Raw genomic sequence first — 25,660 nt, forward strand, 5'->3', positions numbered from 1 at the left:
ATGCAGGTTGCTTATTGTAATACACAAGTATCATTACAGCCTCTGACTGCGAAAGAGAATTCGATCTCCGCATCAAAATACAATTATTTATCAAAGAATGAAACAATTTTGAGTACAAAACATGTCTGGCACTACTGTTGTAATTTACCTGTCCTACAAGGTTTTAAAAAATACAAATTGCTTGTATAATACAATTACTAATAAAACTTAACTGAACTTTGACATCTGTGCCACACTTTGCAAGATACCACAGACCCTCAAATTGAGGGTTGTTATTAAAATCAATCTGATTACATTCCATTACCTTTATTTTACTTCTGCTGATGTATATCTTATTATCTCTGTCAAAGACACCACCCATTTCATTCCGTACTTCTCCCATATTCTTTGCAGTCTCAGAAAGAATTATAATGCCACTGGCAAAACACAGAGTTTTTATTTCTTCTGTCTGTCATTTTCAAACATCTCCTTGATTTCCTTTACCACTTCTCAGTGCACAGATTGAATAAGTTCAGGGACAAGCTACAACCTTGTCTCACTCCTTTCTCATTTACTGCTACGATAGAGCTGCATGCCACTCGGAAAAAATCACAGCTGTATTTTCCCCTTGCTTTCAGCCATTCGCAGTACTAGCACAGCAAGGCCATGATGTGAAGTGATCGTATGGCATTGTCGGGTGGGAGACACTGCCAGGGGTTGATCGGCCATCTGGTGTCTTCTGTTTAACGTCATTTTAGCGACTTGCGCGTCGATGAAGATGAGATTCAATGATTTGGACAACAGAGGCACTCAGTCCTTGAGCGATGAAAGTCTCCAACGCAGCCTGGAATCGAACCCGGGACTCCAAGATCTAGAAGCAGCGACACTAACCTCCAGACCACAAGCTGTGGAGACAGCAAGGCCATGTTGGCTAATGGTACAAGGCCAGATCACTCATTCATCCAGACTGTTGCCCCTTCAGGAAGTACGTGTTAGTCTGGCCTCTCCACAGATACCACTCCACTGTGTTTGCCTCCAAGATACGAGTGTGCGTATTGATGAGGCATGCATCCTCTCCAACTTGTGAAGGTCCACGGTTCATAGGAGTGGGGGATAATAACAATGACAGGTATGAAATGTTTTAATATATGCATAATAATTAGTGTACGTTGCAAGGTTTTTACATTTTTCTGCCATTTTAAATAGTTCACCTTCACTGTGGAGGGGCAAAGATGAATGAGCGCACTACTCGAGTAGTGAATAATGTCCTTGACTCTGTGTTTAAGTTTATCTGTGGTTCGCTTGCTCGCCTGTTAGTTGTAAGCGCTGGGGCATTCTTATTTGGGGTACGGTAGAGAACAGTTGCGATTTTAGACAATATTTATAAATCTGAGAGAAATTATCTCGAATCTTTGTTATGGAGATGAAAACTTGTATGTGAACATGTCTTATTGATTCTATAGGTGGATAGAGTTTTTGAAGGAATTTTTCAAGGTAACTAATGCATCCGCAAGAATGAAATGTTTGTTTGTCGGAACTATTAACCGAAGTAAATCTTTTCCCTTCAGATTACTAATAACATATTGATTAGTGTTAATTTGATCTCGTTCTTTTCATTATGTCACAAATAATGCAATTGACTTGAATGTCTGTAATTTTTGTAGTGAGAGAATTTCGTAATTATTAGTGTTTTCTTGTGTTGCACAATCTTTTTTGACAACAATCAGATTTTAATTTTTCAAGAACGACTTTCTTGAAAGTAAAACCCTCCTCCATCATTCTTAGTACAGTTTTGAATATTTTGTCGTGTGTGCATTGCACCTTGCGTCACACGAAAGAACAGATTGTTTATGGCAAGTAAAAAACTAATTTTGTGGCGAGTAGTTTATTTTTTTTCTTTAGCTTCTGTATCTGCCGATTTCGCTTTGCTTTCCAGAAAGTCAGTTCACCAGACACAAAACAACGTGCTGAGCATGAGGTAAGTTACTTTCATTTCAGAGCAGATCTCACTTTGCATTCTTATGAGGAAACAGTTCGTCGTCAGAATTATCAGGTGTTGTGGTAAGCATGAACATTAATTTACGGTGAACGGTGTAGTTTATCTCAAACAGTTATTTTCCTTCTTAGTAGAGCAGTTTTTTTTTTATTTCTGTGCACATTTAAATGAGAAATAGCACTTTATGTCAAACAACTTTCACAATGTACTTCAGTGTTGAGTTTCGGTTAAATGGTTTTCACTGAGTACACAGTTAGTTACTTTTGGCGTTTAATTAGATTAGTTTTCATTATTTCAAATTCAGGATTTTACTAAGTTTAAAATTTTGTTTCACACACTCTTCACATGCGCAAAACAATGTGTAACACCCCAAGAAACCCGAAAACCCAAATAAGAATGTCATGATAATTTAAAGTAGGGAACAGTGTTATCCTGACAGGTACGACAACTTTGACAATAATATAACACGTTAAAGTTTTGATGAACACCAATTTCAGTAATTACTGAGTATGTCATGATATAAAGGTAGAAAGAAAGATAGGTTATTTTTAATTAGCTATCAAACATCTCAGAAATAACTGCAAATCAGTACGACGAAAGTTAAGTCCAAAGTAATATGTCGGTCAGAGATAACATTTATTGTGTGAAACAGTTGTAAACGCGGCGAAAAGGAAATTCAATGCCTCTACAATGCTCGATCATGGAAAAGTTACTCGCTTGCTAGCTTGCTTGTTATCAAGTCGTGAGAGAGCACCGTTTGTTATAGTACTACGGACGGAACGCTACGAGATTGTTTCTGTTAAAAAAAAAAAAAAGTACTATTGCGTGATAAAGATGCGAGGATTTTGTTCTCAGTTATTCTGACTTGAGAACTTGAACTGAAGTGATATTCTGATAATGTACGACGAGTTAATGAACTTTAATTATTGGAGATATTATTGTTGGACTCAATCTTCATCAAAGTGAACAGTTACAACGAAGAATGGACATAGTATCGAAGAATGCAATACCTGATTAGCCTTGAGCAGGAAATATTAATACGACCACATGACGGTAATACAAATACGCCGATTGTAAAAGTTGTAATTGTCACGATCACCGAACTGAAAAGAATCGCAATTGATCTGATCCATTGGTGTGCGTGTAGTGTGATGTTCTCATTCTCTAACTGCCAAGAAGGGACAATAAAAATTGTTCGTCAGTAATGGAAATCTCACGTGTTGGCTCCATCACTAATTGAACTGTGTGATAGTTGATGATAAAAATTAATTAACTTTGAACATTTTAATTGAAAGAGTGACTTGATGAACATTGAGCATTGAAAGGAGTGTTTTGGCGAAATAATATTACGACGCACGAAAGCAAGATAGCATTACAGATTATCTCTGGATTTGCGTCGTGCCGTAGTGAACAATTCTGCCTAGCAACGTAACAACAACTACTGATACTGAACCGCAAGTGAATGTTTCCTCGCTTCAGTGGTGTGAAACGACGCCGGTGATGAATGATTCACTCAATACTGCAATAACTAACTAACCGGGCATAGCAAATCATCATAAAACAGTAACAGACAATTAAAATCAGCAGTTCGCATCGCTGAGAAGACTGTGCGGACTCGCAAACGGACTTTCATGCATTACGCGAGGAACAATTTTCTTTAGAGATTTTCAGGTGCTGTTCCACGTTATCCGACGGGAACAACCATCACTGCGCGTCGCGTCTCCATTCCACCGACCGAACTGTGGCAGTAGCGGCTCAACATCAACAGCGACAACAAAAGCGGAGAGGGGACGTCACAAATGTCAACCAACAGTCAGTATCACTCAGCAGTTGAATACGATCTCTGAAGCTCAAGTTACACGAGAAGAAAGTTTTTGAAAAAAAAAAATATCTTCAGTATTTTTATTTATAGGCAAATTTTTATAGAAAGTTTACAACATCAGTGATTAACACAATGCTTTTGGTTTTCTTTTTGTGGATGGAGTGGTGGTCTTGACCGTATGACCCTTACTTGGAACCTCGTCTGGCGCAAATATCACGACATTAAAATCAGAGGGATTGTAACTTATAAGGAGTCTTACCGGCACCAGTTCTTGCAGCGCCACGTTCATGAGCGGGACAGGAAAATAAAACGGGAGGGAGGGGGGGGGGGGGGGGGAGGGTGGAGAAGTGACTGTGCTGTAATGCAGAAAGTGCCCTTCGGCAAACACAGTAATGTGGTTTGCGGATTATAGATGTACTTGCACAAACACGAAAGCAGATAATGCAGATAGATAAGGCATCCCTGTTTCAATATCAGCCGGTGGCCGGAACGAGTCCCCTCTCTCCTAACGGAGCTTTTTCAGATCGCTGCCAGCCATTTCGTCCGATTGGGCGGGCTGCGTGCTGGGACTAACTATCCTTCCTCCGGCAACGATCTCGGCGCCATTCAGATGCAAATCAGCGTTCGGGCGCTCTCGCCTCCGCACACCTGCGCTCACATTGATACTTCTGCCGTCCCTCGTTACGCCAGGCCTCTGCGCTTCTCATATTCCGGCGGCGCCTTCCTTTCAGCATTGCCGGTGATGGGATAGCGGACGCGTGAAGGCAAAAATTGGAAGCTCGCACTGCCAATATATGATGTCGCCTTGTCTCGGTAGCCTGGGAAGCCCTTCTATAACCAGTGCAGCACGTTAGATTTATTGCACAATGGCTCAAAAATCTAATGGTGATGACAGCGTTGTACCACAGCTTAACACGTGCAATTCTGACACTCACCAAACACCAAAATACCAGAAGTGCAAGGACCACGTTACGATGCACAGAGACTGACAGTAGCGCTCCTAGTGGTCTGGCACTGAACTTCGAATTTGGGGAAACATGACGCGATACTTTGTATTCTTGCTTTACCAAATACGAGTACTAGATGATAATATTTTTCATTTATACTTATGGGTGGCTCTGGTAGACTGGAGGTAAAGTGTATTTATTCGTAAAACCCAATATTGCAATTTCGACCCTGTGGCTGTTATCAAGTGGAAATTATGTTCCTTATTACGACTTTCTTATGCGTATTCCACTCTTTGAACTGCATTGTAAGTATGTTGTTCGTATTCTGCTTAATTTTTGTTCTCATCCATAATATTTGATGGGATAAATGATTCCATATTTAGAAATGTTTTATGGAGGTGGTGTTGAGCAGCTTTAATGAATGTTAAGTACTGCATTTTGCATATTTGTTTTTCGTTCATATGAAACAGAAGCTGGTTTCATCGTATGGTCTGTGGGCTCATCCTGTTTACTTCTGCATTAGAACTCGTGGGTCAACTGCTCGATTTAAATGCGTTGTTAAGTGTATTGCTCGTATTCTACGTTATTTTTGTTCAAATTCGTTTTTCGTGCTCTAGTATTTAATGGAGGCCACCGGAATTTTCATTCACTTGTGCTAAAATGTACTGTTTGTAGCAGCCCCGGATCTACATTTCCGAACCGAGGCAACAATACTGGCATGAAAAATCAAACTGTCGTTTAATACTGAAAAAGCTTTTAATACGAACAGCATCCAAGACTGGTGTGGTTTCTCGATTTGATTACGTCTACCTTGTTACTGTCTGCTAGATAAAACGAAATAGGCCTTTCTAATATTGCAGCAATTGCAACGCTAAATAAGCGAGACTGTTCTGGTACAAATAGTCATTTTTATGTACTTCATTTACACAAATAACACGACAGAACATAATTCAAGAAGTGCCAATATCAAATGCCTATTAGCCTCCTACAAGCAAAAAGTTTTGTGTTAGGAAATAGTTTCAAATTTCATTCACACACTCCAGTTTCTGAAACATGGGATCGAGAAGTAGTAGTACAAAATTTATATATAAATTCGGTATCTTCAACATAACTTGTATGATACCCTGTTTCTTCTCCTTCCTCTTTCCAACAAACAATTTTGTCGTCACTAATTCTGTAACTATTCCAACCATCGTCAAAACTTTTTGTCTGGTTAACTTCACTAACCCTACCGGAATCACAGTTCCCCCACGCTTATTCTCCGGTTAGGCGTTCTTATATGTTCGTACAATGTGTTCTGCGCCCTATGAACAGAACTTAAATCGGCTGCTAACCGTGGAGTGTGCAACTGGTAGTGTAGCGATCTGACAAAAATGTCCTGTCAAAATGTCATTTTCTTGGATACGCCGAGAAGATAATATATAATCTTTCTTACCTGTTATTCCTGTTAATCGTCTGTTTCCACTCTGGTAGTATGAATCTATAGATTTCGCTAATAATTATAACAACGCTGATCATTCGCACACCCAATCAACCACATAAACAGCGATTGGCATTCACCATTCGGGTTTACTCGGCTCAGCTCGTATAACCCTGTCCCCTTTTATCTGCGGGAACGTTTTTTATTTCGAGACGGGGATTTACCTGGCAGAGACATCACTTACACTATGCACACAATTCAAAATTAACTTACGATTCGTTTAGAAATCAATCTAGAATTTGTTCAAAAATGTTCAAAAACTAACTTGGATGCGTTTCAAATTCATATGAACAATCGATAGACCAACGTGCGCTGTATGCTAAGGTGCTTTGTGAAACAAGGTTTTTTCTTCAAGAACATGAATTTGGTGCCGCCTGAAATTGACGCCCGCGGCGGATACCCCGGTCTGCCCCACTTAGATCCAGGCTTGGTTTGTAGTAACCTTTAATAACGTGTGTTTTGTAGAAACGAAACCATATATGGAATCCGATTACGGATGCGAGCAGATCTTAGTGAGGATACGAGCAACATATTTACAGTGCAATTCAAAGAGTGCAGTACACACGGGAAGTCGTAATCAGAAGCATAGTGTGGTGAAATCAGCTTCTGTTATAACTACGAAACGAAAATAAAAGTAGAAGACTAATAAATTTCAGCCAATAAGAAAGCGAGCTAGTGCGTTGATAAACCTACAGCGCTCCAAATGGCCTGGCTGTGAACCAAGGTCGTGTTATTGGACGTACCTATATGAATTTCACCCCCGTGGTGACAATTCTGCTCAATTTTGTTATCCACTACGGCAGCAGCACACCAAGCGGACAGAAAGCTATACTTTTTAATACGAATCGCCTGAATGCAAATGGTATCTGTTATACTGATTTGTAACATAGTTTTTCAATAGGGAGCGTACGTAGTGCCATAAAAAAACGGCACTAACTGAAAAATGGCACCACTTTTGTCTGTATTTAGTTTACTAAGGACCCTGGGAGGTATGAAACGGTATAGTACAAAACAGCTTATCTACGATTCTCTTGTTACCTAGCGATTTCTGCTGAAGCACATCGTTTTCTTTCAGGAACAAAAATGCCTGATAAACAGCAGAAGGCTTAAACTTTTGCAGAAAGTAGTCGTATATCTACCCATCAACGTAAAGTTTTCTTCACTGCACTTGCAGTCAAATCAGAGAATGTCGAACGCGGGAAACTCGTATGGAATGCAATAACTACATTTTTTAACGTATCAAATGAGCCACCACGACTGTAGCTGAAGGGGAATCCATACAGACGTGACACTAAAGCGTCACAAGCAATAAAAATGTTTCCCATTACAGAAGAAACCAGTTCCACAATTGTTGCTACATCTGGAACACAAACGGGAAGAATCTGCAGCACGTTCGCTTCTGAAGCAAAAATGATTACGTTTACAGTTAGCAGTAGCTTGTTTGGCAGTTTATCTTGTAGCGAAATTGAAGTAAATATTGCTTGCGAGTTAGTATAGGTAGAGGTCATTCTTGGCAACCGGAATAAAATAATAATTGGATCCTTTTTCCGACCTCCCAACTCAGACGATACAATTGCTGAAAGGTTCAAACAAAACTTGAGTCTAGGTTCAAACACGTACCCGATAGCTGGTGTTGACTACCATTTACCCTCGAAATGTTGGCGAAAATGCATGTTTAAATCCGGAGGGACGCATGGTACATCATCCGAACTTGTGCCAAATGCATTTTATGAAAATTATTTCGAGCAGTTAGCTCATGAGCCCACTCAAAGAGCAAAAGGTTGTGAAAAATTCTTGACCTCCTAGCAACAATTAATCCTGAGCTAATAACGAGGATAAAAACGGATACAGGGTTTAATTAACACAGGGTTGTCGTAGCGACACTGAAATCGTAACTCCCAAATCCTCCAAGAATAAACGAAAAATATATATATTGAAAAAAGCGGATGAAAATTCGCTTGACACCTTTCTGAGAGACAAAGTCCACGCCTCCCAAATTAACATGTAAGTGTATACCAGATGTGGCTTGAATTCAAAGAAATAGTATCAGCGGCAATTGAGAGATTTGCATCAAATAAATCAACAAACGACGGAGCTGATCCCTCTTGACACACAAACAGGTTATAATACTATTGCAGAAACAACGAAAAAAGCACGGAAAATTTAAGCGAATGTAAAATCCCCAAGATTAGCGATCTTTTGCAGAAGTTCGAAATTTAGCGCTGACTTCAGTGTGAGATGCTTTTAACAGTTTCCACAACGAAACTTTGTCTCTAAATCTGGCAAAAAATCCAAAGATATTCTGGTCGTATGTAACGTATGCTAACGGCAAGACGCAATCAATGCATTCTCTCTGCGATAGAAATGGAAATGCTGCTAAAGCAGAGTCACTGAAGACAGCCTTTCGAATTCTCTTCACCAAAGAAGACGAAGTAAATATTCCAGAAGAAGAATTAAGCTGCCACCATGCGTAACTTACAGGAAGATGTCCTCGGAGTTGTGAAGCAACTTAAATCACTTAATAAAAGCAAGTCTTTCGGTCTAGACTGTATCCAGTTATGTTCCTTTCAGAATACGCTGATACAGTAGCTCCATACTTAACAATCACGTACAATCGTTCGCTCGACGAAGATCCGTACCCGAAAACTGGAAAGTTGCGCAGGTCTCACCAATATTCTAGAAAGGCTATAGGAGTAGTCAACTAAATTACAGGTCCATATCATTAACGTTGATATGCAGCAGAATTTTGGAACATGTATTTAGAAAATATATCAATATTGTGCGAAAATTGTCAATTGAACCCAAATTATGAAAAGTGTGAGGCTATCCACGTGAGTGCTAAAAGGAATCTCTTAAACTTAGGTTACACGATTAATCAATCAAATCTAAATGTCACAAATTACACTAAATACATAGGAATTACAATTACGAACAACTTGAATTGGAAAGAATACACAGAGAATTTTGAGGGGAAGGCGAACCAAAGTCTGCGATTTATTGGCGGAACACTTAGAAGACGCAACAGATCTACTAAAGAGCTGCCTACACAACGCTTGTCCATGCTATTTTGGAATACTGCTGCAATGTGCGGGGTCCTTACCGGATAGTATCAACGGAGTACATCAAGAAAGTTCAAAGAAAAGCAGCACCCTTTTTTACTATCGAGAAATAGGGGAGAGAGTGTCACGACATGACACAGGATTTGGGGTGGATATCATTATAAAGGCGTTTCTAGTTGCGGGGGTGCATTCTCATGAAATTTCTGTCACCAACTTTCTCCTCCGAAGGCGAAAATGTTTTGTTGACAGCGACCTACATAGGGAGAAACGATCATCATCATAAAATAAGGGAAATCAAAGCTCTCACGGAAATATAGAGATGTTCGGTTTTTCCACGCGCTTTTCGTGATTGTAATAAGAGAGAATTATTGCGAAGGTGGTTCGATTAACCCTTTGCCGGGCACTTAAGTGTGATTTGCAGAGTACCCATGTAGATGTAGACAAAAATGTACGTGTAGTATAAAGTCGAGTGAAATGTAAGAATGTGGGAATCGTTAGACTCCATACAAGAGTGTTACACGTCAAGAGAAGTAAATATCATAATACGAACTGACAACAACAGAAATACCTGCTCCTCATTCTTGAAATATGTGTTTATATTCTCTTGCTTTCCGCGGAATAAGCTACAATTATATACATAGTAGCACAGAATCCCGGTGTTGCCCAGGTATTTATTTATAGCTGTACGTGCACGCCCTTACCGCGCAGTTTCAGGCCTTGTGCTTAATGTTTATGACGTCACATCTCGTAAACTACGTGTAGTACAATGATATAATATTGTAGGTATATTCAGCGACACATATAGATACTTTCTGCGGAATTTATTGCGAATAGAGTCAGTAGCAAAGAAGTAATAAGTTTAAACGCCATGCATGATGCGGCAGTTTTTCACGCATATCATTGTTAATGACTTCATATCTCCTGAACTAGGTATCGTACGATGATATAATTTTCCACTTACATTCTTTGGTATGTACGCATACTGGCTGTAAAATGTGTCACGAATGCAGTTAGTAGTAAAGTAGTAATAAATTATAACGTCATACCTCATGATATACTACTGCTGCATGATCAGCGGAAAAATAGTAAGGGATAAACTGTTTTCCTTTCATCATTTTGTAGAAGTTGTCAGGGAGAAAAAAATTTCATGAAGGTTTGAAATTACGTATAAAACTTGTTGCAAGTCGGTAAGTGTTCGCATTCTCAAATACAGAGTGAATAAAGTCTGGGAATGCACGTGTTGTGAGCTATGCTTCTTCATCACCCTCATCCAATCCATTTGACAGGTAGGTGGTACTTACCCCCGCAGCGATTCTTTCCAGACAGTTAAGTGATATGAGCACCAAGTTTGGTTGCAATCGCTCCACTGGTTTAGGATGAGAGGTGGAACATAACATCCAAACAAACATACTTATATCCACTTTTGTTATATGTAGGAGTTCGAAAGTGATTCTTCATTAATAAGTTATAGCTTATGACGTCGAATCAGAGAGATTAGGCTATTTTTACACTTATTTCACGATCATTCATATCTTGACAATTTACTAATGATTGGAATGCCAAAACGTTATGACTATTTGGTTAAGTAAGCGCAAAAGTAATTAAAAACAAACATAAATTTACGTCCATCCTTCTCGTCACTAGGGGCGCTGGTGTTCCAATTGTCAGACTAACAACTTTCACAGAAGTGAGTGTCGCAGTTGTACTGTGCGTGTACTGTTAGGGCGGTTGCTTTCAGCAAGGCATCCACAAATCCCTCATCATAGCTCCTTCCACAACGCAGCCACAGAATAATCGTCTGCAACGCCCCTGCTTCGTTACTTGTCGTATAACACAATTTTCTGGAGCCACGGTCAGGCGCTAACGACCGCCTCGTCGCCTTGTAACTTGAAAGCCGTTCATTAAAAAGTCGCGTTTCAAGTTATTCATTTTTACGCGAGTTGTGAGACGCTTAACTATTGCAAAGACATTATGTTCCCGAGTTATAGATTGCTAGGCTTGTTACAGTCTGACTGATAAAATTACGCCTGTAACCAATATTTTGGCGCTATAATGATCTGACGAATAATATGCCCGTGCAACAGAACTGGGTCGAAGCGTGCCCTGTAGTACGAGAGATAAATGCACTCTGTTTCCGACTGTTCACCTGCGAGTTTCTGTTCCCTTCATTATCGCTGCCTGTCGGAGCTAGCTTGTGGACACTCCGACGTTTCGTTCCGCAGACCATTCCCATGTTGCAAGCTACAAGGGGTAATGTCAGATCGTGGTATTGCTTGCACAGCTTGGCGAAATATTTTGTTTGCAATGTTTTCAGGACCACAAATGAACCTTCAGTCATGTCCCGACGTAACTTCCGTTGTTCAGAGAGAAAGAGAGAGAGAGAGAGAGAGAGAGAGAGAGAGAGAGATCTTGTTCCATGTTGGCGGCCCAGTGGTCCATGCGTGAAGTTAGCGAATGGTACTGACTACGTTTCCACAGTTATAACACTATTCAGGGTATTATAGAGTGTATGTAGTTTTGTTTTGCTCTGATTCTCATGCATCATGGAACTGTAACAGGTGCGACAGTCAAACGAGCGATTTGGCAAACCTGGAAATAGCACATTACGTTATTAATCAGGTAACGGGAGTGGTACCATGTGGACAACAAACCTTTGCTACTAACCATGATATGTTCAGTCGATATGGCATCGTAGACCGATGAATAACGCGCTGTTGCTGTGAAGGCGTTTTACAAAAACAAACCGAGCAATGTGGCGCAGTTGTTAGTACACTGGACTCGCATTCGGGAGGACGACGGTTCAGACCCACGTCCGGCAATCCTGATTTAGGTTTTCAGTTATTTCCCTGAATCGCTTCAGGCAAAATGCCGGGATGGTACCCCCAAATAAACCAACTAACAAAAACAACGAGAGCTACGTAGCCGCGCAGCGTGTGTGTATTGGATGCTCATTACAATCTCGCACGACATGTCCCAGTCCCATCGGCACATACTATCCAGGACACGGGAGATACGATGTGAAAGAGGGGTGGAAGTGCAAGTGCATGTGCACACCAGAGGATGTTGCAAGAGTGGAAGAAGTCTTGTGCCAAAGTCCCAGGTGTTTTGCACGCAACCGTACGCTGCAACTTGACATATTGGATAGCAGTGTACAGCGAATATCGGGATGAATTTACCGTACTCTCCCGGTCACTAAACTGCCCGGATTTGAACCCAATCGAGAATCTGTGGGACCATCTTGATTGGGATATAAACGCCATGCCTAGAAATCGAACGCAGCTAACCACAGCACTGGAGTCAGTGTGGGTCCACATCCCTGTCGGTAATTTCCAGAACCTCAATGACTCTCTTCCTGCGATTCTTGCAGCGGTTCACGCCGTAAAAGATCATTCAGGCTATTTTCAGATGGCCACATTAATGTGACTAGACAGTGTATATCACTGTGAATAAATTTGTATCGCTGATGGTTTCAAAGTAGCTCGTTTCACTGCCACACATGTTTCATGTGTAATTGTTGTTTCTCTCTTCTTTCTGTATTGGTTATTAATAATTAGGAATGCCACTAAAGCATCTTAGATTTTTCTTCATCCACAATTATTTACGAAATCTGTACGATTTTCATACTTGAAACGTTATTTGATTTGAGAACGAATTATTACTGCATTCCACCTTCAGCCTTACTATTAGTCAAAGTAAAAGGAACTGCCACCAGCAGAAATTTGCACGCTTTTACAGGCAGATAGGTTAGCCAGTCTCTGCGAGACTTCGAGACAGAGTGCTGTCCAGACTTTGTTCTGCGTGACTGCTATATTTCATGTGGTTTTTTTAAGTAGATGTTAGGCTTCCAATGTGAGATTGTACATTCTCATGACACATGATCTTCCTAAAATGACGTTCACATACGCACTTATGAATCAGGATAGAAAATTTCAAGGCGTAGTCATGATCTTAGATTCATTCAAATATTAGCACAAGCTCCCCTTTTCTTTTCTGTTGCGCGATGAAATCACCTCTTGCTCTTGAATGTTTCATTTAAAAAGAGGTCAGACAGCATTAGTAGTTATTCTTGGGTCAAAATTTCGTATAAATAGGGGAATATTTTCATGACATTTTACTGAAGTCACATAAGTAATGTACTCAGTTTAGTTCAAGACATTTGAGCACACCAGACACCCAGAGCAATTAGACCCCAGCATTCTATTTTATTTATTACTAGACTTTCCCTGCAGCACACATATTTAAAAGGCCTCGTCCTCCCCCCCTCTCCACCTCATCCTCCCATCTCTATCTATCTTTCCCTCTCCATACTCTTTGTCACATTATCTTCTTCCCATCTCTTTGTTCATTTCTTCCATCCCCTCTCTCTCATCATATCTTCCTCCCTGTCCCTTTGACCATGTCCTCTTCCCCCTCTTTCCATATCTGCCTCCCCCTCTTCCTTCTCCATCTGCCCACTAACCCTCTACACCTTGCAGCTGCCTGTTGCATCTTCCTCTCTTCCCCTGTCTTTGTTCATTTCCTCTTCCCCCTTGCTCTGCCCATACTCTTCTCTGTTCATCTCAACCTGTCCCCAGCAATGATCATTGGCACATTTAGTCCCTGAAATACGGTCCAATAAAGCAGGACAATATTACTCCCACAATACATCTGTCATGCAGGACATGCCACAAATCAGGGGCTTGAAAATCATTTGTTTGTCCCACCATGCAAAGCAGGTCAACAGTGCAAGCTAATACTATTCCAACACAACACACCTGTCATGCACGGCAGCCTACACATGTGGGCCTGGAAAATCGTTTCTTGCCCCTGATGTGTAGGCTAACCCGCAAAGCAAATTGCTTTGTCAGGCTGATACTGTTCCCACAAACATGTCTTCCATGCAGGGAAGCCTATATGACAGAAGCTGAAGAAAACACATTCGAAATAGAGCAAGCGGGCAACAAACCCCACAGTGCTGATACTTGTGAGGCCTGCTGTTTCTGTGCCAAATTTGGTTGAAATCGGTCCAAGGAGTAGGGAGGGGATTCCGGACATACACACTTACATTCTGCTTTTACAGGGTGAGGCATTTTTACTGTCATGGCCACATTGCTCCAAAATGAAGGAGCAACTTGAAAATTTTTTCATACAAAATTTGCAGTATTCATAAGGGGACATACAAGAGTGACCATAACTCGTCCTTAAAACGCCATTCTCAATGTTTTTCAGGGTCAAACTACTTTTTAAAAAAATGAGATAGCGTATTTTCTTCTATGGAAATGGAAAGGCCATTTAGGTTCAAGTATAATAGTTGTAGTACATATGTCTGGTAGGGGTGATAGCAAGTGGTTTTCACACACTTTGACTTTACTGCCATCCATATAGATTCAATATGTACAGTACTTGTACACTGCATAAACACAATTCATGTTCACATTACAAACAATTTCAGTTTAGTAAATGCTCAAAGTTACGACATTAACTTCGACGCATTTCCGAAAACGCGCTAACATGAGTGTTGAACATGCCTCAACATTTGTTTGCTGATTACTGGACAGATATTCCTGATTTGCTGACATAGATCTTCGGGTGTGGTCGGAATTTGATAAACTTTGTTGTATCGCCATCAGAAAAAGTTTGTAGACGTCGTACCATGATACATAATCCCAGAATTCCACACCAAACATTCACGCTCCACTGTCTTTGGTGCTCTGCTTCCTGTAACCATCCACTGAACAATTATGCATATTACACCAGTTCACTTGAGCATGATTGGTGATGTCGTCTCATCAGAAAATAAAATGTTAGAAAACATACCATTTTCAATTTGTACCAGAGCTCATTGACAAAATTCAACATGCTTCTGGAAATCATCCCCAGTTCGTAAACGCGGTCGGTGTGCCCTTTGCTGGGCACTTTAAAAAGTTTCTGCACAGAGACACACATCCACCGATTTCTACCCCGCCGATGGGACAGGCAGTTATTTTGAAGCCCCTCAGATTTCGTTTGCGGCCGGTAGGCGATAGTGTCTAGTGTCGCTACCCGCCTGTGGGACAGGCAGCCCTTCCGACACGACTCAGATTCCGCATGTTTCCAGCAGATACTAGTGGCGAGAGGGTTGCCTGGTCTGTCGGCGGATGCGGAACAGTGTGTGGATGTCTTTGAACAAAGATAATTTTAAAGTGCTCAACAACGATGCCCAGGTGACATTAAGGGTTTTGCTGAACTGAGGGGTCCCAGAAGGCCCCCTTTGTCGTTTAATTCACATGTTCGTTAGTGTTGTACCGCCCGTGTACACACCACTGGAAGATCCGAAAACGGAGGGTTGAAAAACCATAAACACACTTTGCTGTTTTGGTTCATATTCACATTCGTCAAATGCTTTTATGCGGGTTTAGTGGTTGTCGAGGACGTCCTCCTGTCGTACATCGCATAGAAAATTGTCGTTTCTGACCACGAAATGCATGAAAATTAATGCCCCATTTATGTTACCTTCTAAGGCCTCTTCGTGTAGACTGTGAGCAGCGGTGTGTCCAAAACGTTTTACTCGGCCACCCTAAGAAAACGGCGTGATTTTAACGCTGGGTAGTGGGAGGTATGACGTTCTTCCCTTGATGTGGCACATCCACAGTGACGTTGGCAGAACTTTATCAAATTTTCATGCTAATGTGACAACATTAACCCAACTTACACCCGACTTGATCGTCTAAGCTCTGACCTTTTTATTATTTATTTATTTTTTATTTTTGCATGTGTGTTGACACGTTGCTGTTTGAAGCGTCACGGAGCTCCAGCGTGACGTCACAGGGCGCCACGTGTTGCAGCATTACACACGATGGTTGTAGGCACGTTCGTGCCAAATTTCGATCTTATGTGTCCCATCTGGAGAAAATGATGGGGCTTAAAAAAAGTGGCCTCTTAATGTTGTTGTACAGTGTATGTCACAAATTAATTTTCATCAAAGATATAAATTTAATAACAAACCGTCTTAGTAATACAAAAGTCGCTATTACACCACTCGGGCACAAATGTGACAAAACAAAAGATGATCAGCTCGGGTGGATTATTATTACAACAGTATGCATTTTATACAATTTATTGAGACTGCAGAACAGCACACACAAGAGATATTCAAGTCATAAATGGGTTGACAGTCTGAAACAACGGAAGATATTGTGAAGGAGGAGCCACTTGGCCCGAAAAACATTGTAAGGGCTGTGGAAAACATGGAGAGGGTGACACAAGTGGCGATTTGGAGCAGAAGGAGATCTGCATGGAAGCACACGCCGCAATTAAGATTAAGTCGTGAATTACTAAGTCAGTTTTGCGAAATAATTTAAATACTGATCTGTACAAGATTTTCAGCTATATACGGCATGCAAGTTATGATCATAGAGAACTTTGCGATTAGAATGCAAGTGCTACTTGAGGAAAATGAAAACGCGGTAATCATTGTAGCCAACGGCCTTGCCGCAGTGGTAACACCTGTTCCCGTCAGATCACCGAAGTTAAGCGCTGTCGGGCTGGGCTAGTACTTGGATGGGTGACCATCCTGTCTGCCGAACGCTGTTGGCAAGCGGGGTGTACTCAACCCTTGTGAGGCAAACTGAGGAGCTACTTGATTCAGAAGTAGCGGTTCCGGTCTCGGAAACTGACATACGGCCGGGAGAGTGGTGTGTTGACGACATACCCCTCCATATCCACATCCAGTGACGCCTATTAGCTGAGGATGACATGGCGGCCGGTTTGTACCATTGGGCCTTCATGGTCTATTCAGAAGGAGTTTAGATTAATTGAATAATCATTGTAGGTTCTGGAGCTCATGTTACTTGGGTGTGTGCAAGCGGTTAATAAACAGAATTTCCAATACTGGGCTCATTCGAACCCTTGAAAAATTCTCCACTCAAATCATTTAAGAATGAGGTTATCAGTTGGCATTTTTGGCATCATTGGATCATACAGCGTCCAGTCACATTAATGTGACCACTGCTAATGTTCGTCATCAACGTGCAATAACCACTCAGGCCGGCCGGAGTTGCTGAGCGGTTCTAGACGCTACAATCTGGAACCGCGCGACCGCTAAGGTCGCAGGTTCGAATCCTGCCTCGGGAATGTACGTGTGTTATGTCCTTAGGTTAGTTAGGTTTAAGTAGCTCTAAGTTCTCGGGGACTGATGTCCTCAGAAGTCAAGTCCCATAGTACTCAGAGCCAATAACCACTCACAGATGGCAGGTGACAGAACTAGTAGAGAAGGGTATACAGGGTGTTACAAAAAGGTACGACCGAACTTTCAGGAAACATTCCTCACACACAAAAAAAGAAAATATGTTATGTGGACATGTGTCCGGAAACGCTTACTTTCCATGTCAGAGCTCATTTTATTACTTCTCTTCAAATCACATTAATCATGGAATGGAAACACACAGCAACAGAACGTACCAGCGTGACTTCAAACACTCTGTTACAGGAAATGTTCAAAATGTCCTCCGTTAGCGAGGATACATGCATCCACCCTCCGTCGCATGGAATCCCTGATGCGCTGATGCAGCCCTGGAGAATGGCGTATTGTATCACAGCCGTCCACAATACGAGCACGAAGAGTCTCTACATTTGGCACCGGGGTTGCGTAGACAAGAGCTTTCAAATGCCCCCATAAGTGAAAGTCAAGAGGGTTGAGGTCAGCAGAGCGTGGAGGCCTCTACCAATCCATCGGTCACCGAATCTGTTGTTGAGAAGCGTACGAACACTTCGACTGAAATGTGCAGGAGCTCCATCGTGTCGTACTTGTAAAGGCACGTGTTCTAGCAGAACAGGTAGCGTATCCCGTATGAAATCATATAACGTGCTCCATTGAGCGTAGGTGGAAGAACGTGGGGCCCAATCAAGACATCATCAACAATGCCTGCCCAAACGTCCACAGAACATCTGTGTTGATGACGTGCTTGCACAACTGCGTGCGGATTCTCGTCAGCCCACACATGTTGATTGTGAAAATTTACAATTTGATCACGTTGGAATGAAGCCTCATGCGTAAACAGAACATTTGCACTGAAATGAGGATTGACACATTGTTGGATGAACCATTCGCAGAAGTGTACCCGTGGAGGCCAATCAGCTGCTGATAGTACCTGCACACGCTGTACATGGTACGGAAACAACTGGTTCTCCCGTAGCACTCTCCATACAGTGACGTGGTCAACTTTACCTTGTACAGCAGCAACGTCTCTGACGCTGACATTAGAGTTATCGTCAACTGCACGAAGAATTGCCTCGTCCATTGCAGGTGTCCTCGTCGTTCTAGGTCTTCCCCAGTCGCGAGTCATAGGCTGGAATGTTCCGTGCTCCCTAAGACGCCGATCAATTGCTTCGAACGTCTTCCTGTCGGGACACCTTCGTTTTGGAAATCTGTCTCGATACAAACGTACCGCGCCACGGCTATTGCCCCGTGCTAATCCATACATCAAATGGGCATCTGCCAACTCCGCATTTGTAAACATTGCACTGACTGCAAAACCACGTTCGTGATGAACACTAACCTGTTGATGCTACGTAATGATGTGCTTGATACTAGTACTGTAGAGCAATGAGTCGCATGTCAACACAAGCACCGAAGTCAACATTACCTTCCTTCAATTGGGCCAACTGGCGGTGAATCGGGGAAGTACAGTACGTACTGACGGAACTAAAATGAGCTCTAACATGGAAATTAAGCGTTTCCGGACACATGTCCACATAACATCTTTTCTATATTTGTGTGTGAGGAATGTTTCCTGAAAGTTTGCCCGTACCTTTTTGTAACACCCTGTATAAAGCGTCTCGGCGGGACGGGAAAACAGAGCAGTCATTGTCGTAACACGGAAACAGTTCGATTTATCTGACGTCCAAAAGGGCATAATCATTGTCTTTAGGGCCAAGGGTGGAAGCATTTACGGAACGGCTAAATTTGTAAAATGTCCGCGTGTCGTCGTGGCTAAAACATTGCAATTGTGGTGTATCATGGCCCATAGATGACAGGGGTGAACGACGGCTGCGGAGATGTGTACGGACGAACAGACGTGCAACTGCTGAGCAACTGACCTAACGGATGAACCAAGGGGCTACCAACAGTGTCTGTTCAGCGCTGCTACGCATGGGCCCCAGAGCACGCGCCTTGTTCATGCACTCAGGCTGACTAGTGTTCATTGGCAACCAATGCTGGAATTTGCACACCAGTACCGCAATTGGACGTCCACTGAGTGGCGGTAGGTATGCTTTTCAGATGAATCACGTTTTATGCTCCATCTGACTGACGGCCGTTGGCGCGTACGGCGTGAAACGTCTGAAAGCAAACACCCTGCAATAATCGTCGGAAGAGTTCAGGCCCGAGGAGGGTGCGTTATGGTCTGGGGTACGTTTTCGTGGCATCCCTTGGGTGATCTTGTCATTCTGGAATGCACAGTGCATCAACAGGAGTATGCATTGAGTATGGAGAGTACGTTCATCTCTACATGCATTTGTTTTTCCTCGGCACGATGACAGATACCAGCAGGACAGGTTATTTCCCCTTTTCGCGACATCTCTTAGTTCTCAAGGTCCATTGAGCCTTTTTCGTCATTAGACTTCAAATCATATGTCCGTACTCACAAACTCACCATGTTAACCAAATGTTCTTGTTGTGGTCTTGAGTCCTGAGACTGGTCTGCTGCAGCTCTCCATGCTACTCTATCCTGTGCAAGCTTCTTCATCTCCCAGTACCTACTGCAACCTACATCCTTCTGAATCTGCTTAGTGTATTCATCTCTTCGTCTCCCTCTACGATTTTTACCCTCCAAGCTGCCCTCCAATACTAAATTGGTGATCCCTCGATGTCTGAGAACATGTCCTACCAACCGATCCCTTCTTCTAGTCAAGTTGTGCCACAAGCTTCTCTTCTCCCCAGTTTTATTCAATACCTCCTCATTAGTCATGTGATCTACCCATCTAATCTTCAGCATTCTTCTGTAGCACCACATTTCGAAAGCTTCTATTTTCTTCTTGTCTAAACTATTTATCGTCCACGTTTCACTTCCATACATGGCTACACTCCATACAAATACTTTCAGAAACGACTTCCTGACATTTAAATCTATACTCGATGTTAACAAATTTTTCTTCTTCAGAAACGCTTTCCTTGCCATTGCCAGCCTACATTTTATATCCTCTCTACTTCGACCATCATCAGTTATTTTGCTCCCCAAATAGCAAAACTCCTCCACTACTTTAAGTGTCTCATTTCCTAATCTAATTCCCCCAGCATCACCCGACGTAATTCGACTACATTCCATTATCTTCGTTTTGCTTTTGTTGATGTTCATCTTACACCCTCCTTTCAAGACACTATCCATTCCGTTCAACTGCTCTTCCAAGTCCTTTGCTGTCTCTGACAGAATTACAGTGTCATCGGCGAACCACAAAGTCTTTATTTCTTCCCCATGGATTTTAGTACCTACTCCGAACTTTTCTTTTGTTTCCTTTATTGCTTGTTCAATATACAGATTGAATAACATCGGGGAGAGGCTACAACCCTGTCTCCCTCCCTTCCCAACCACTGCTTCCCTTTCATGTCCCTCGACTGTTATAACTGCCATCTGCTTTCTGTACTAATTGTAAATAACCTTTCGCTCCCTGTATTTTACCCCTGCCACCTTCAGAATTTGAAAGAGAGTATTCCAAGCAACATTGTCAAAAGCTTTCTCTAAGTCTACAAATGCTAGAAACGTAGGTTTGCCTTTCCTTAATCTTTCTTCTGAGATAAGTCGTAGGGTCAGTATTGCCTCACGGGTTCCCACATTTCTACGGAATCCAAACTGATCTTCCCCGAGGTCGGCTTCTTAACCAAATAGGGGGAGGCAATCAACGAGGAACTGGCAAAAAATGACCGGCTGTAGTTTGACCTCGTACACATGAATTTTCGGCAAAGGCTTCCAGAAAAAGTACATCACGTTATTGCATTTCCATTACAAAACTCATAGTTTTACATTGCTTTACTCTATTAGGCCCTTTCAAAAGACGTCGTACTGTAACATCTTACACATCCTCAGCCCCTAAGCGTTATTATTATTATTATCATCATTTTAGTAGAGTTTATTTAGTTATCGTTGTCGTTGTCAGTTTCTATCAATTAATCACATAAAAATTATTATCCAGAGATATTTTTGTTTTTGGCTTTCTCTGATGAAACAAATAATAAACGACTTATTTTCAGTCGTTGGAGGAAGCAGATGAATTTGTATTTTCGAAACCTATGTTACTCATGAAGCAAACAGAAATGGGCGAGTTCAGAAAAGATGTCTCGGACAAATTATTCACTTCCAATGATTCAAATGGCTCTGAGCACTAAGGGACTTAACATCTGAGGTCATCAGTCCCCTAGAACTTAGAACTACTTAAACCTAACTTACCTAAGGTCATCACTCACATCCATGCCCGAGGCAGGATTCGAACCTGCGACTGTGGCGGTCGTGCGGTTCCAGACTGAAGCGCCTGTTCGGCCACAGCGGCCGGCTCACTTCTAATCCACACCTTTTTTCGGTTACCAACCGAGTGGCCTCAAGAGCCTACAGGCATACAGGATTATTCATAAGTACCTCCAGGGTTTCAGTAGATGACTGCGAAAAACTACAAGGCATACAGAAAAATGACACGTATTACTGGATGGAGGATTTCTCCAAGTTTCGATTTGTAATACTCGCTGTGGAATAGTTGCACAGTAGGTAGCAGGGTGCAGGTCTATTAAAATACGTTAAGTCGTACTGAATTAGTTCGAGCCCGCAGACACGCAACTCAGTGAACAGATTTCCCGAGTGGGTTACTGTCAATGCGATTTCAATGAATTGCACCTACATGATCTTCCGTTCTAATGACATTTTCCGCACCACAAACGGCGCTCATGTTGAGCACCTATAATGTGAGTTAAAACATGGAGAGATTGTCTAACCACTCTCTTATGTCCATTTCCTGTATGTCTTGTAGTTTTCAGACAGTTGTCAGTTGCCTTCTAAAACTTCAGAGATATTTATGAATAACCCTGTTTTTAGGAGGAAATCAAGCCATGCTCCATTAAAAATGTGTTATAGTATGAAGACGACTTCAAGAAAGTACTTACGGCTCAGTATTGAGACAAGCACCTAGTTGTAAGCTGATAGTGACTGGGGTATACCGGATATATGAGATGAAGTGTTGACTAAATACTAAAGTGGGAAAGGGTTTTAGCACTACAGTACCGTGCCTCGTAATTGCCAACTGATTAATTCTGTAGTTTGATGTAATTTCGATTATCGCTTCAAAAACCGTAATGTATTTACAAACTATTGGCAAATAATATTGTAAAACTTTGTAGTGGAAACGCTGGCAAAGCCAGGGAAATCTGCATTGTATAAAATGTCAATTTACAATATGTTTCAAATATTGCAATAATATCATTGGGTGCAAGTGCGTGCAGAGATAGATAGATAGATAGAGAGAGAGAGAGAGAGAGAGAGAGAGAGAGAGAGAGAGAGACAGTAGTTGCAAGTTATCGGTGGTGAAGTATGGACGCAGATTGGATCAAGGGCGTAATGAAGTGTGTATTATCAAAATGGTGTTTTAAATATCACAAGGCATGGTAAAAGGATCGCCGAGCGCATATTTGGTCACAGAACAAAGCGTGCAAGAAGAGTTGGTAATTGAATTATTGAAAGAAGATTACTGTGTAGCCGAAGTTCATAAAAGTTGCTCGTTATTGAATAGAGCTTGTTGCCATTAATTATTGCCACAAAATGTAGTACGTAGCACCATCTGCAACTCGCCTCAAAGAAAGATCGAGTCATTTAATTGATTAATTTTGTATACGGCTGGCCAGCGTCGTAGACACAATATTTCGAACATTATAGTGTTTTTAGCTGTACTGTAATTGACTTGAGTGCTGTCATTACCCTGCTTCGCAAACTATCAGTACGTTCCTATCCTTTCACCATTACTGTTGAGAGTATCGTAAGTGTAAGAGATAAAACCATTTCAACTGAGGGAAATTGAATTGCACTTGGCAGTTAACTAAACTCGAACCATTTGACGAATCTAAAAGGGTTTGTTGAAAAATAATGCCTCTGAATTCTTTATGCGAAGAGCCTAGAGTTTTTTTAAATAAAACAAACGTTATTAACATGATCCATGCATGTGTGCTTTATGTGTGGACAAACTCTTCGAATTCGAAACTCGATTATAGCAGACTATTTCTCTCGCACCGATGCAATTATCTTACATACCGCCATGTTACACTCTACCATTCAGAGCCCTCTAGCGGTAGAGGGCTGCAAATATGTAGAAATGAAGAATAAAGAAATAGAATCTTAGTAATGTCTGCTTTATTTAAAGAGCTTCAAGAGTTTTCGCACAAAAAATCCGGAAGTGTTTTTTTCACCACACCCGCGTACATATAGTAATAATAAACTAACGTTCACTGTACATTGTAGTAGTTATACCGCATCTTATCAGTAACTAAGTAAACACAATGCAAAGAAAAAATGTTTGAAATTGTTGGAAATTAAAGTCAATATTCAGTTTGACTAAAGTGACTATAATTTTTTCATGTGTTCGAAAATATTCCAAGTATTTAGATTTTTCACTACATTTGTTTTTCCAAATCCTTGTCGTTAGTTAGTCAAATTATAACGAGCTTTCCTGAAGTAATATCTACTATAAAACAGAGATTAGTCGTGGCTATTTGCTTCACAAAACCTGACGACAGATAGTATTACAATGAGTGATGTTTTACGTGCAATCAGTATTTATTTGACTGTAGTAATTACAAAGAACTCCAATGCACTATTAATTCACTTAAATACATGTTACGATAAGTGGCTTCTCCACTTGTGTTTGCAAGTGAGCATTCTCTGTTGCGCTACTGCGTACCTTTACATCTGTAATTATTTACGTAATTTCAAATTAAATTCAGTAACTCACTTATTAGCTGGAATTTCATATTCTGTAATTAAAACTTTATACAATTTCAATTACATATTCAGGATTATAGTTAGCTGCAGTTTATTATTTAAGTATTTTCGAGAATTCTTTCCGATCGTTGTCGAATACAATAAGTATGTGTGCGATAACGGTGAAGTTACAATCTTATTTACACAATTTTGGTTACCATTATTCTTCGAAATTCATGCCTTTTCTGTAAAATACAGAACATAGAACATTAGGTTACACAGATCATTAAATAATTAATATACTGCTGAACGTAGACACGTTATAGCGTTACAGATGTCGTGCCAAGCTGCCAGTACGTATTGCTAATCCTTACGAAAGTCATAACTATAAAAGATAGAGACTCCAGGGGAAATATTTATTTATTGACTATGCTCCAATAATATGCAAACAGTGTTGCGTTATATTAACTAAACCACTTGTATCTTGTAAAGTCAAACCATGATTTCTGAATGTATAGGAAGGTCGGGTAGTACAGGACAGGTAAAGGTTTTAGAAATTACAATACCTGACGGATAAAAATTCGCTGTACCGAGAAGGAGTTGTGCAACTTAAAAGAAAGTTGGTAAGTGTGTTTCTACATCTGAAAGATGATATGCTGAAACGTCTCCTTAGACAAATTTATGAATGATTGTGCTGGTAAACCCCTTACGTTATTTGATTTTCAAACAGCTGAGCAAAACTGAACGTACTCAGACATTTCTCTCTTTACTTATTCTGATCATCACTAAACTGACACACAATATTTTTACCGCAACGCAATCGGACTTTCAAAAATCCCTACAAAAGAATGGCCCTGACTAACAATAACCTATACCTTTCATGAATCACTTTCCTCACCAAAATCTTCGTTACTCGAACTACTGCAATACAGCGAGCGCCAATACTGTCAGCTAAATAAAAGATTCTAACTACTGAAGGCACTAACTACTGATAAGCATAATTAGCAAATGAAAGATTTTGATAGAGAACAAACAATGTATTTACCTTAATAGTGTTCAAAAGTCATAATATATATATCAGTTCATGACATCCAGTCTTACAAATTTACTCATTCTGATGGACACACGTCCAGATCATCCGCTCTCAAAACTCCACATCTCACTCCCCACATCCACCACTGCTGGCGCCTCACCTCCAACTGCGCAACGCTACGCGCTGTTAACAGCCAACTGCCCAACACTACAATAGCGACTATTTCAACAATGCCCACCAGCCACAGACTACACACAGCACAGCCAGTGATTTTCATACAGAGCGCTAGGTGACGTTACCAACATAAAAACCTAAACAGCCTACTTACAATGTATTGAAATTTCGTGCCAGTCGCTTAAGAGTGGCGCTAGTAGCACCACTATGAAGATGCAAATCAGGTTTGCTTTACATACACGCTGTAATGGTCGTGTGCGTTAG

At 41.2% G+C, this 25,660-nt stretch overlaps 1 protein-coding gene and 1 pseudogene across 1 annotated transcript in view; one reads left to right on the plus strand and one right to left on the minus strand.

Moving 5' to 3' along the window:
- LOC126199498 (synaptotagmin-10-like) overlaps positions 1-25,660 on the minus strand; it is a 582,178-nt gene that overhangs the window by 38,510 nt on the left and 518,008 nt on the right. The gene's annotated exons all lie outside the window — the stretch shown is intronic.
- LOC126199987 (5S ribosomal RNA) lies at positions 16,720-16,837 on the plus strand (annotated as a pseudogene).

This window comes from Schistocerca nitens, chromosome 8 (genome assembly GCF_023898315.1).
Source record: "Schistocerca nitens isolate TAMUIC-IGC-003100 chromosome 8, iqSchNite1.1, whole genome shotgun sequence".
Lineage (NCBI taxonomy): Eukaryota > Metazoa > Arthropoda > Insecta > Orthoptera > Acrididae > Schistocerca > Schistocerca nitens.